The following is a 7799-nucleotide window of genomic DNA, read 5'->3' on the forward strand; positions in this document are numbered from 1 at the left end:
ACAAAGCTACTCGCCTTTTAACTTACTATTCGAGTCATTTCCACCGGCGACTTTTTACTTATTATCACGACACTAGGAACAGTTTATGCCGAAGGTTGGGAGATTCCAAAATTGCTGCTTTTTGCCACTTTATTGTTAGCTATTGCTTATTATTTGTTCTTACCAGATCTCCTATACGCATCTTTTTTGTTCTCTTCCGACAATTCTGGTGTAGCGCCTTATTCTAAATATACTCGGTTCGAATATCGGCCGGGTTGCCGTGAATCCTTATTGAGATTTAATGCAGTCCTTCCGTCAAAATACGTTCAAATTGGCTTGTGAGATGATTGCCTTATTCCAAATCCTTAACTACTCACCGTTTATGACAATCCTCTTATGTCATTCGACGCCAAGCTATAACATGTGCAGTGAAAACAGGGTCATTAAATAACATACAAGCAGCTCACAGCGGTCGGTAAGAGGCGTGGGCCCTGATTGCTCCGACACTGGGACCGTGGGTTCGAATACTTCTCAAGGATTTATCCGAGTCTTTCTGTGTGTTAAGCTGTCCTGTATAGCTAGATGCATCGTGACGGGCTGATCACTTTTCCAAGCAGTCCTATCAAATGTCTAAATAGCCTAAGAAATCTCCCATATGTCAGTAGTCCAAGGCCCGTCAACGACTGTAGAACTCGAAACAGAAAGAAGAAATAACTAACAATCATAATGTTATCTGAGTTTGTCTCTATTCTATGGATTCTGTACTGTGTCTTCTTCAGAGTTCTGGAGGCAGTCAACAGCATGCAGAATATTGCTCCATGATCATTAAAATCGTGGCCATCTGGAAACATTTCCCAATTTTGTCGGTGAATTCCTTTGACTTTATAAGACCCATATTAATTGCCAAGATTTTTCCTTCTTATCCATTTATTATAAATTATCCAAATGTTGGAGATTCTGATAAACGAAACAATAAATTACCATCTGTTTTGTTCCATCGCTGCGAAAAATTCTGAATCGATTAATTAATTGCGCAATTTAGAATAGATCAATTATATAACAAGGGTCTTCTGATTTATACAGGCCATCTAGTATTGCTATAATAGTAAAATGTATGAGATTTCTATGGTCTGGACATGCGGATAAGATAGAGGAAATAAGGAATGCATACAGAATTTTGATTGAGAAACCTCTTACAAATCGCCCACTTGGAAGACCGAGAAGAAGATGAATCTTACACTGTGAGGACAGAAGGCAGATACAAATTACTCAGGATCGTATTGGCTTTACTAACAACGATGTTGAAATATCGGTTTTTGCTGCCTCAATCATGAGGGTGATCACCCTGCACTACAACCCAGAAGAAAGTCTTCACCTATCTTGGCCAGGAATAAGCCTGACAACGTTGCTTATTAGTTGTAACCTTACATTTAACAACGCTACCTTAAGAAGGAAATGAATTAACTTCATTTTTGTTTACGATTTATGTATGAAGGATTTTTTACTTAGCTTAATTCATCAAGTGAACTGTTAATTTATAAAGTATAAATATTCATAAAACACTTAATGCAGTGGTCTTCGTATACAGATAAATTTATTCATTATTCCATGTAGGCGACTTTATATCTAAAACGACATAAAAGAACAGAGTTTGTGTTCTGGTTGTTCAAGTCGCACAAATTTCTTCCTCGGCTCGTAAACTAATTCCGAAACAATGAATCCCTTAGACATTTGTCAGAGCTCTTTGGACAGCGAATCGGACCATTCCAAGGCCTCTACATACATACTTACATATATAGATACATAGGAAAACGTAACAGACAACAGCATTGGAGAGATGTACTCTTTGGTGTACACTGATCCCAAATGAAGTAGACCCTTGTTGCACTAATGTAATCCCAGGGAACTGTTGCGTATTGGATCATTGTTACACTACTTTTATTCCAGAAAACTGTCTTTCAACAATTACCTTAGGTCTTCTTGCACTTATGTATATATTTTTGCACCAATAAGACCCCTTGGATTCCACTGTTGCGCAATAATGGACTCCAACAATGGGACTTGAGGTCTATGGGTGGGCCCATACATTGCTCTTTACTCATGCTACACCGTGAAGAACAATTAAACAACTATATCAAACAAAAAACAATTATATGTTACTTGAACGGTATTCGAACCCACGCGGGTTTGCGTGTGCTTTGCGCTTTAGCGCAGGCGAAGATTCCGTCCATGTCTGTCTGTCTGTCTATCCGTCGTGTTATTAAACACATTGTTACATGAATGATCTTGGTTAACAAATTTGTACAATTTTGACTACAGATCGTATTTTCGCAACAATGACCTTGGAAACCGCCGTTTTCTTTGATAGAATTTTTGCATAAGATAGTGTAATTGCGTCATATTGTGAATAGTCTAACAATTATTTATTTTCATCCGTCTTATCACAATATTTAAAATTTCTTATAATTAAGATAATAAAATATTATTGATGTTCCATATCGATTGATCGATTTACACTTTGGAACATCCTTTACACAACATGTTTCAGTTTTTTATAAAACCATCTTCAGGTGTATAAGATTTTCGAACTTAAAACTCAAATATTATTCCATTTGGTGATGTTTTATGCCATTTGTTTTTCGAATTTGGGCGAGGTGTTGTCTTTTCTTAAATTTAATCAGATGTACATATCGGTCTTGTTAGAATTGTTGCAGTTGTTATTCACCCCGGTTGCCCTGCTTACGTCATCGCCCATGATGCGTCGTTACGAAACACTTTTCTTAATGTTAGCGTACTCCAAAGAGTACACACTCAGTTGTTCATCTGTTTCCTCTTTGTATATTTCTTTCCTTATTTTATTCTATTGTGCTTCAGTTTATCGTTTCTGTCTTCCATCTGTTCTTTCCGCTCTTAATATTTTCATTATTCTTTTTAAACTTCCGTAATGAACAGAAAGCGACTTACATTTTAAACAATCCTTACGAATTTGTTTGTGTTATGTTAGGTTACCCGTAGCAACAAAAAAGCGACGCCATCGGAACTCATTGTGAGCCGAACAGAGCATAATGGTTTTGTGTTCTTCTGGTACTACATTGATACTAAACTATTTCAAGCGGCTCTCAGTAATACCCCCCCCCCAAAAAAAAAAAAAATACAACCACGAGCCCAAATAGAAGTATGGCCTTTCCTATTCAGCCACGAGCCTTGGCGACGCTGACTGTAGCGCGTTCAGGCTTTGTGTGTGACTTCCAGTTGTTCATCAATACGGTTTCTGCATCCGGGGTATTGAAATTCCCGTGCGCAACAGGACTATGCCATTTCCACAGTCCTGTGAAGTGTGTCAAGTACAATAGAATACGTATATCTGCGGTTCCCATAAAATAATGTCGGTATTTTAACTTGAACTTCTACTGAATGTAATAACATAGAACATAACAGTGATCATTTTATTTTGAGTGTAAGCTGTTATTTCGGACTGAAATTAATTCGGAAAATATTCCACCTCTAATTCAGTCCAACTATGGGAAGCAAGCAAAATTCAAAATAAAATCACGAAGACGAAATACGATAATCAAAACAAGAAAAATAATGAAAAAAGGTATCGTAGATGAAGCAAATTAGTACAAGAATTATTCATAAGTGACACGAAGAAAAATGAGTTCGAAGAAGAGAACACAAACAGGAAATAAGTAATTTAACTACCAGATCCTTTTAGCGCCAGTAATATGAAGAGCACCTCGTTTGCGCTGTCGTTTGGCAAAATACAGTTTCTCAGCATTTTCTGTTGCAAAGGCGGAAAATCAGCGTTACCAAAACGCACTGATACACGCATATAGAAGGCTGTAACTTGGTACGAATAAGATTCCCATGAAGCGGGGGGGAAGGAAATGAGGTGTATTGTAATGGTAAACGACTGCCCGTCTGATTTCCGTCTTGAAACTTGACGAAATGTTTGTCATTCGGGAACTTCGCGTCATTTCCTCCAAACAGTTTTATAAGCTGGCTGATGAGAAACGAGAATTACACGGATTTCCTTTTATTCTTCTTTCGATTTGGCTTCGAAGTAGGAGGTAAGGAATGGACGATTAAATTCAAGAATCGCAGCCAAGTGAGATTGAAGAGCTGAACCAGATTAAAATAAACGCAGTTGCTGAGAAACAGCTCTGGTGTAGAATTAAGACAGATGACCGGTTGGGAAAATGTCGTCTGTATTCTGACTCAAGCATCATTAACTTTTGTATAAAATGCTAAAAGAAAATAATATCTTAGGAAATTAATTGTATGGCATTAGGAGAGAAATTTGACATCACACTAAACTTTAGTACAGCAACACGACTCAGTCTTATGAAACGTGTGCAGCGTCGGACCGAAAATAACTTCGTTAACACAAGGCACTGCTTCAAACATAGATTTAAGTGCTTAGTTAAATCTGCTTATTGTATCAAAAGTTGTATTTGCTGAGACGTTTACGGAAAATACGATGAAGTTATATTTTAGTTTCTTTAAACTAAAGATGCAAGTTAAAACAATGGCTATGTAAAACTATCAAGAAGTCGGAAATGCTAAGAAATTAGAAATTGAATCCCTTCCTTACGCTAACAATGACTCAAATAATTAAAAGATGATCAATCTATATTAACACTGATTCACAAGAGCTAAGTTTTCTAATACAGGTTTCACACAGAAGAATAACGGCATTTCAGTTTTAAACTGAAAAAGGGACCGTTAAGATCAACGTGAAATTTAACACAAACTTTGGGAATCATATTTACCAGGAGAACTGTTCACTGCAAACACTGGGACATAAAATGCCAACGGGGGATTAGAATAAATATGATCGTATGTATTATTCCAGAAGAAGTCACGCATTAGAATAAATATGGCAATACATCAAATTATATTCCGAGAGTTCGCAATCAGCAGTCCGCAGATGTGTGTTGTGTGGCACAGAAATTTCTGGAGAGAGTCTGTCTGTAATTCATTATACCATACTACATCAATAAAACAATTTTATATACAAGAATTAATGACGTCAACAATGAATAAGAAGTTATTCATGATCTTGATAAACACGTTAAAACTTTAAAAAATGTAGACTTAGCAGATTTTCGAAAATGGAGAACGAAACAAAATTTCACAATCGAATTTGAAGCAATTTAGCCAACGTGCTATGTTTTACTAAACTCACTCAAAATTAACAAGAGCCATATACCGATATACTTTATTCAAATATAGTTTACTATCTTCATGCAGGTCTTTTTAAACGTTCATAAGTGATTTGTCGCTGTAACATGTAAGTATATAATGGCCAACTGAATTAATTGTATTGTACAATATATAAATATATTTTACCAAGCGTGCACTGATCCAATTATTTCGGAAATGTATAATAAATGGTATAATTTAGTTTTCAGACTAAAGAGCTTTGACAAGATTTTACTGGACCGGTCTAAATGAACATATTCAAGATTCCCGTTTTGAATGAAATCTTCCACATCTTTTAAAACTCATTTGCATTCGAATAATAACTGCACATTACATGCCGAAACACAGACTGAGCTGTTATTAATACAACCTGAATAGATGTTAAGGCCATGGTAAACCACACTTTCCCTATTATAGTTTTAACTCTACGTTTTACGATAATTTCGCAGTTTCAGTAAGTTTTATAAAAGAAAGTAAATTTGTAGACTATCCGAATGTACTATTTGCTTCTCAAACAGTGCTCTATGGAGTTAGTTACTGTTCACAGATTGAAAGATGGCGATGCAGGCTTATTCATCTACCGGCCATAACTGTGAACCCCGTCTGTGCTTAGAAATCGGGCGAAAGCTGAGGTTACACACAAATCCTGAATGTTCAAGCCCACCTGTTCTCGACAATTCCCTCATCAAATCTCAATCTGTGAACAGTAATCAGAATGCTTTATGGAACACCTGCATAAACATCGACGCTTATATACGTGACTGAACAAGATGAGCGTAACTTTCTTACATAACACTGTTACTATGTAACTACAGAACGTTCTCCCGCATGTAGATTAGCCTAGCACTAAATGAATGCAACCCCGCTCATCACAGAAATGTTGATTCTAAAATGAGAACAGCGAAACACAGTCGACGTGAAGCATGAAGACAATACTAACTGGCCATGGGATAATCATATTACTATACGTACATAGACAGAGACAATGGGAAATCACAGGCTAAATTAGAGGTGGCAACCCGCAACTCGATGGGCCTTACTGGCAAGTAAATATAATTGTTCACCCCTGTCTTGTAATCTGTTTCTTACCACGGTTGACTTCGTGGTAATACATCGAGAGTCTTCAGTGTGCAATTCTGAATCCTTTCGGCTCAATAAGAAATCTTACATTGACGATTTCCTACTTATATATTGTTGCACTTGGTTTTAGATACTTCAGACATGTTAAATGTGTTGCTTTTCCCAGCTTTGATTTAATCGTTCTAAGGTAAACAGATGAACTGTAATAATAATATAGATAATTGTGTAATTTTTCCCATCAAGAATATTCTTTCTTAAATCAAATTTCCCTGCTAAGCGCTTGGATTTCAAACACCCTTAATACATGTCTGCGCTAATTTTTTTGATAAGGTGAAAATTTTCTCAACTTGATTTTGTTTCTCCGTGTCAATATACTTTTGTGGTTGAGTGTACTATGAAAATAGGGTAGCCAATGAGGTTTGGAAGGGCGCGTATTAAGTTAGCGAAAACAACGTTCAATTTAATTACGTTAGGGGTTATATCCCTGTGAGACAATCAAAGTTGAGCGTGCAGAAGAACCAGCACAGCTGTCAGATGGTCGACAGCCAATTTAAATTATACCCTTTCTGATTCGGGTGGAATACCTAATTGTTGTGCTCTGTTTTGAGCCAATAAACAACAATTATGCTGGAAAGTTCTGAAGGCGGCGCAGCGAACATTTTCCTTCCTACAGTTGTATTTCAGGACTTCCCTAACTATTCCACGCTGATGCCATCTTGCTTGCAGTATTCAATCTTATTCTGCTATGCTACAAGGTGCAATTGCCCCTGTGCATTGCCTCTAAGAATCGCAGTATGAAAATATATGAGGTATAGCTCCACGCATTCTTGATCTCTGCAATAGATGGAAGTCGCTTTATCGTCGGGCAAAGAAAAAGCCTCTGTAACCTAGAATAGAAAACTGGATGGACCCCACGGCCAGTCTGAACGAGGTAGCGAAGAGGATCGAACCTCGGTCTTCGGTTCGTAGTCAGAGATACCGCGGCTTATTCTGTGTTAGACGCAATGTTGTGTATTTTGTAACCGGACATAATTTTTTGACACAACATGAGAATTAAATAATTTTCAATAGATCAACAGCAAGGTGTTCTCATTTCATAATTTCATACGGTGACTCTTAATCTGTTACTGTCATTACACATTTTAAACAGGTTTATTGACTAACTCCGTCGAATATAGGCGTCTCTTCTAATAAGACAGTAGTTTATCAACCACTCAAGAGATTCTTAGCATTTTATGAAACCGGAAAATTCATTATCATGTTTAAAAAACCCATATATTACACATGGAACCTATGAATACACTCTGGCCAAAATTCAAAGCTATATATTGTTAAAATAAAACAGGTATAGCTGCCACTGATTATTTAGAAGAGGTCTGGACTCAAAGGGTTAAAGAGCTTTATTTATTAAATGCATAAACCTGGAAATTTTACAGCTCAGTCAGTTTTTCAAAGTGTTAGCCGGGCTAACATTGTTAACTAGAAGTTACCATGGTTTTAATAATGTCAACGAATCGGATACCGACTAAAGTAAA

The sequence above is a fragment of the Zootermopsis nevadensis genome, unplaced genomic scaffold (genome assembly GCF_977971745.1).
Source record: "Zootermopsis nevadensis isolate Lab colony 2312 unplaced genomic scaffold, Znev_1.0 Znev_ptg000010l, whole genome shotgun sequence".
Taxonomy (NCBI): domain Eukaryota; kingdom Metazoa; phylum Arthropoda; class Insecta; order Blattodea; family Termopsidae; genus Zootermopsis; species Zootermopsis nevadensis.